General features: G+C 38.3%; 1 long non-coding RNA gene across 2 annotated transcripts in view; it reads left to right on the forward strand.

Moving 5' to 3' along the window:
• The window catches only part of LOC112585480, a 31,910-nt gene extending 30,716 nt beyond the window's left edge, over positions 1-1,194 (forward strand). For both annotated transcript variants that reach the window (XR_006552084.2, XR_003109859.3), the window contains exon 3: positions 518-1,194. This is a non-coding gene — a long non-coding RNA (uncharacterized LOC112585480). The remainder of the gene's footprint in view (positions 1-517) is intronic.
• Positions 1,195-6,812: the final 5,618 nt, after the last annotated feature.

Consider the following 6,812-nt stretch of genomic DNA (forward strand, 5'->3'; position numbering starts at 1 on the left):
TTTTGCAGCGGTATAAATGGAGGCAGAGGGAGATTAAGTCATTTGTACAGCATCATAGAGCTCATAAATGGAAAATCGTGAGTCCTGAGTTTAGGGAAGGAGAATAAATTAAACAGAGTAAAATGAGTGAAGAAACACTAGGTTAACTAGTAGAACAGAAATATTTTGCTGTCTGTTTATATAATATGATTAACTATTAATATAACCTACTCTGGCTTGCATATTAGATGTCAATTTTAAGGAATGCTAGAATGATTTCCAGAGACTTGTTCTAATAAGCGTATTTCACCATGAAAGTGCTATGTGGCCTTTGACAATTTTTTAGCATTTCTGTGCCTTCAAAAAATGGAGATGATTGTTTTAACCATCTACCAGGTGAGTTGCTATTTGGGAATTTGAATATAAATTGTTTTTTGATTTCCTTGGAAGAAAGTCATACTATAAAAACAAATTTGGGCTATTATAATGACAAGTGTGTGAGTGTACATTAATTTCCCCCTTATGTTCTTATTGCCAGCAGATGGAGGCCGAAATTGAATTGCTGCTGACTGTTGTCCCTTGTTATGGCCTGTGGAGATATGACAATTGAGGAAGAACTTAGAGAAATGCCAAGTAGTAGAGCATGAAGGAGTGGGTGTGACCCACTGCCTTGGATATTTTATGGCTGATAGCATTTGGCAAGAAAAAATCTGCAGCCTCTATAGTACTCTTGCAAATAGATTTCAACATCAACCATGCCCCTACCCTCATCCCTATTTGATTTGCCCTGTAAGGTATATATTTGCCAAAATCTGCTCTTCTAATTTTCAGTTACCTCACAGGACCCCTTGTAAACACCTAAATATTGAAATAAATAACACTTGGAAAGTTCTTTGTTTAATTAAAAATTGGGGCACAGAAAATAGAGGCAAGGCACATGAAATTTCTTATCCATCCTACTTTTCATTCCTTTTGGACTTGTCCTATTTTCCAGGCTGTTTGACCAGAAATTTTTACCAAGAGAGTCTTTGAATGATCTTTCAGGGGTGCTTGCCCCATGGGAATTAGAAGTACAATATCTGTGCATGCTACACCGGGTTTTTTTTTTTTTTTTTTTTTTCACCAGAAGAGAGTCTGCAGTTTTCATGAGATTCTGGAAGCAGCTTAAAACTTCAAAAAGTTTATGAATCCCTGCTTTGGATCTTTGGTTTATGGGGCAGTGAAACTTTGTATGTTTGCTTTAATGATTGAGACACAGCATTTTATGCGAAAGAGTACAAGGGAGTGGTGGAGAAAAACAGCTTGGAGGGCATTATTACCTTTCCCGATCTTCATTTCTTGTCATGAATTATTAATCATGAGGTAACACTTCATCTGATGCTTTGAAAACTCTCCCTCTGGTAAGAACAGCCTAATTGAATTGGAGGAAGTGGAGCAGGAAGAACTAAACGTGGACGTTGATGGTTTCACCAAAAGCAATTATACACACTACAGCCTTCTCCACCTGTTTGAAAACCCAAGGCCCACTAATCCTCATGCCACAAGGGAACACATGGGAAAGTAGAGGAGAAATGAAAATTGTTGAGCTTCAAGCCTATCTTCCTTGAGAGCACTTGATTTTGGCTAAGGGGAGTATTCAGGGATAAGAGAGGATAAGGGGCATGGGCAGGGGTCTGATCAATGGGAGATGAGAGTGTGAGCCAGTTTGATCTCTGGAATGCATTTTGGCAATGTAACAGAAACTTTAACATAGCATATCACCTAGTAATTTCGATTTTAGGAATTTATCTCAGCAAATTGTATATCTAAAAGTTTGAAATAATTGGCATACATAATAGAATATGGAGTCATAGAAATCATGTTTAAGTATATTTTTGATATGAAACTGTATTTTTTATATTTTGTATAAAAAGTAAAATAAGCAATAAAATAATACATATTCTGCAAAGTATAGTATAATTCACATTGATGAGAAATGTAATGCTATGGGGTTAAGGAATATGTGTGTAAGGTACTTTTTTATATGATATAAGCATGGAAAGAATGATAGGATATACATTAAATGATAAAAATGGTCCCAGTGGGTGATCTGATTGCACTTAATTTATTTTTGCTTTACTTTCATTTTTTTTCAGTAGGCATGTCCCTTTTTTTGTCATTAAGTATATGGCAACCCACTACAGTATTCTTGCCTGAAGAATACCGTGGACAGGGGCGCCTGGTGGGCTGCTGTCCATGGGGTCGCACAGAGTCGGACATGACTGAAGCGACTTAGCATGCATGCATGGCATGCATTGGAGAAGGAAATGGTAACCCACTCCAGTATTCTTGCCTGGAGAATCCCAGGGATGGGGAGCCTGGTGGGGTCTATGGGGTCGCACAGAGTCAGACACGACTGATGCAACTTAGCAGCAGCAGCATATTAATACAAGTTTAGACAATATCTTCTTTTGAAAATATAGGCTCCAGGTTAAAAGTAGATTGTCCCATCAGCAAAAGACCAAGTCTTTCCAACTCTCAAAGGTTGAGTTCTACCTGAAATTGAAGCAGACAGAGGTGACTCGGAGGGTGCCTGTGCTCCCCTGAGACAAGGCAGAAAGGGCAGTCCAGGTTGTCTCCCTGGGTCTGCACCGCCTCCTTCTATCCACAGCCAGGTCAAACCGAGAGAGTTTCAGCCATGTTAAGTACCACACAGAAAAACTTTTAAAGACATTTGAACACAAAAGGAGAAAGCAAAATCAACTCAGACCCTAGCAGAATTTCCTACTTCGTACTGCTTATATGCTAACTCCCCTTAGCTCCCTGTGCTTACTCTGACTGGATCATTTCCCAAACTCTGCTAGACTCACCTTGCCTGTCTTTCTTACAGAATGCAGACTCTCTCCTTCTTGATTTTCACTGTATCCTCAATGCCTAGCACAACACTCCTTTCGTGCTGAGTGAATAAATGATTAAAGAAATGCATGAATGAAGAGCATCAAGGAACAACATCTTAGCTACCTTGGATTCCCCAGAAGCAAACACAATGAAATCCAAGACTAGAAAACAGATATTTTTCCAAAGATAACCAGAGTAGAACAGGCATCCCTGAGGGGTAAGAAATGATGACTCAAAATAGCGCACATGGGGATTTGGAAGGGTAACAAGGAAAGAACTGCTGCAGAAAACAAGCTGAAATGAAAAGGCAGAGCTGGGCTGTGGCAGTTACATTCTACTGTTACACATGACATTACTGGAGGAACAAAGGTTGTTTAGTTTGCAGAGAAGTGGATTGTTGAATGGGTGAAAATTGAATCTGTGGTATGATTTGAAGTGGAGACAGCACGCAGGACGATTTTAGTCCCATAAACAAGAACGGCTGTGTGCAATGATTTCTATTCAACCCCCCTGGCTTCCTGGCCTAAGCTGATTATTATTAAGCATTTATGTGGCATTTCATATGTACAAGTGCTTTACAATCATTTATTATTTATTCCTCACAACGTGAGAAAGCCACAAATCAAGGGCAGGGATAAAGTTAATACAATTTTATTAAACAAGAGGGGTGTGCCTAGCAGCAGGCTCAGCTACAACCAGAGAGTGTGACCTCACAGGAGAGAAGAAATATGACAATTACTTCTTTTTTTTTTCTTTTTGTGTTGCAATTTACACTTTTAATCTGTATTAAGTCAGATGACCCTACACACCTGGGAGAACTCCTGGGAGCCTGGCAACCTGGTGTGTCAGCTCCAGGGAGAGCCTGCCTCAGAATCTATCCCTTTTATCATACATTTCCTCCTCGAGTCCTGTTTCTCCCCTTTCTTCCTTCTGCTTTCTAGATTTAATTTCATATATCTCTTCTTTATCTTTCTTTCCTTTCTTTTATGCCCTATCTCTCTTCTCTTTCCTTCCTATTTCTTTCTGACTCATCTTTGTCTTTTTTCTTTGGTCTTCCTTCTCATCTCTTATCTCTCTCTCTGACTCTTTCTCTTTTCTGAATTTTTTCTCTGTTTCTCTCTCTTTCTCTCCCTCCTCACCCCAGATACACATAGATACACATGGACACCAAATACAGAGAAAGAAGCAGAATCTAATTGTATGAGGTGCAGAAGGTCATTTTCCTCTCAAGACAGCACTCCTTCACTGCCTTCTTCTGAGAACTGACACATGGAAAATTTTAACTCGATTTGTGCAAGGAGAATAATGCCAGTGTTAATCCAAGTTGCTTGGAAGGTCGTTTAAAAACCATTCTAGGTTGTTTTACTCCCACTGCTAGTGTTCTTCAGGCACTTCTCATAAATGCTAATGAATAATTCACCTTGGTAGTATAGACAAACACAGGCTGGTGTGTTATTTGGAAATCATTCAAATTGACTAATTAGCCATTTCCTTTCAATTTTATTTAACAAAGAAAAAGGATTTTGAGATTTACATTACAAAAATTCTTAATGATTCATTTTAATTTGGGGAAGGGGTTGATCACATTTAGTATAAAAGCCTGAATGGTTTCAAATTTTTAAATTACATATACATTTATTACATTTTAGGCAGAACTTTATTAGACAGTGAATGAAAATAGCTTAGCTAGAAGTTTCACTGGTCCAATATTGAGAGTAGATAAGAATCATTTGTTATTGACCAATGTATTGGAAACAAAGAACTGTAGATGTATACTGTTCTTAAAATCTCTTTAAATACTCTTATTCATTCAAGATAAGTGAATCCGTACTATGTGTAGGATACTGTTCTACATGCTAAGGATAGACTAGAAATCTGGGGGAAAAGGTCCTTGCTTTCATGAGATTTAGATTCAAACTGGGATATTTTACATTTAAAGAAAGATAATTAGATGGATGATAGATGGAAGGATAGATGGATGATAGATAGAGACATATGGATGTCACATAATGACACATGGTAAGCAGAAAATAGAAAGTGTCTGGGGGTGTTCTGGGGGTATGTTGAGTGCTATTTTAAGAAGGGTCAGGAAAAAGCTCTAAGGAAGGTGACAACAGATCAGAGACTAAATATTGAGAAGGAGCCAACTATGTTAAGATTTGAGCATTCCAAGCGGATAAGCAAGGTGTAAGAGCCCTAAGTTGAGAACAGGCTTGGTGTGTTGCGATCCCATATTGGAAACTTAGTGATGAAAGAAAGAGCGGTAGGACAAAGGGGCAAAATCTGGCCAGGGACCAAATCACATTGATTCTTTCTTTGTTTATCAAACTCTCCCTAGTGCATGAAACAGCATTTCATCCCAGTAACTAAATCATCACAATTGTCAATTACTGGCTGGAACAGGATGAGTCTGTTCAGTTATGACCAATGTATTTCCCCTTCACACACATTTCTTTTCAAATTTGTAACCTTCCCTATTTGGGGCAATAGATGTGAGTTTCCAGTATACCAATAAAGAGAAACCTCAGAGAATGAAGAAATAACTTGGTTTTTCAATAAAGTAAAAAGCCAAGCATAATAATATATATACTAATTATTTGTGTGTGTATATATATATATACACACACATAACATATATATATATATATATATTGAAATAATATATACCGAAGTGCATTCTTGAATTTTCTCTCCAAGATTATACTAAGATCTTCCTAGATGGGTAGATGGAGACTATCTGGACTCTATTTGCACCCTATCCAACCCAGACCAAATCCAGAAAGGGGAAGACAGATGCCTAACCTTACCAGCTGCCAGCATTGGAGCTGCAGGCACTGTATCAAAGTCCTTCTCCACGCTTTACTCCTTCACTAGAAGGTGAGGGTTTGGCTGATTAAAACTGGGATAAATCTTTACTAGTCCCAGTGGTCGGCAACCAGTGGTTGGAGTTTTAACATAAAGATTTACTGGGAGATGTAGCTCAAAAGAAATTTTGGAGCTAGCTTGGGATGGATAGTATAACATTGGGTGACATATAGCCTTTGATTTTACATGTATAAAGTCTTTGATTTTACAGAAGTTACCAAAATATTTGATTTTACAGAAGTTTCACAGAAAATATTTGATTTTACAAAAGTTTCACAGAAAATATTTAATTTTATAGAAATTATCAAAATATATGACTATTTCTAGTAGTCATTTATGAATGTGAGAGTTGGACTATAAAGAAAGCTGAATGCTGAAGAATTGATGCTTTTGAACTGTGGTGTTGGAGAAGACCCTTGAGAGTCCTTTGGACTGCAAGGAGATCCAACCAGTCCATCCTAAAGGAAATCAGTCCTGAATATTCATTGGAAGGACTGATGTTGAAGCTGAAACTCCAATACTTTTGCCACCTGATGCGAAGAACTGACTCATTGGAAAAGACCCTGATCCTGGGAAAGATTGAAGGTGGGAGGAGAAGGGGATAACAGAGGATGAGATGGTTGGATGGCATCACTGACTCAATGGACGTGAGTTTGAGTAAACTCTGGGAGTTGGTGATGGACAGGGAAGCCTGGTGTGTTGCAGTCCGTGGGGTCACAAAAAGTCAGAAACGACTGAGTGACTGAACTGAACTGAACCAAAGTATCAGAGACAAACTGAAAGGTGGGGTTTGGAACGTAGTTCTTTTACATTATTTTCCTTTTTCTTTTCTTTAATCTCTACCTGTTACCTTTTTACTCCCCTTCCTCCTTCCCTTCTTTTCTATTGCTTTCTAAGTATTGGCCTCCGTAAGCATGTGGTACAATGAGAAATGTAATCCATGGGTCAAACATTTGAAAGTCGCAAGTTTCACTAGAGTCAACTTGCTGTTGTCCTACTGGTGATGGAATACTTAATGTCTCCCTTTCCTCATATGCCTGAGTAATTTGGGGCTCATCTTTTCCCTAGACATTGCTACTCTGCTAAATTCT

The sequence above is a fragment of the Bubalus bubalis genome, chromosome 6 (assembly GCF_019923935.1).
Source record: "Bubalus bubalis isolate 160015118507 breed Murrah chromosome 6, NDDB_SH_1, whole genome shotgun sequence".
Taxonomy (NCBI): domain Eukaryota; kingdom Metazoa; phylum Chordata; class Mammalia; order Artiodactyla; family Bovidae; genus Bubalus; species Bubalus bubalis.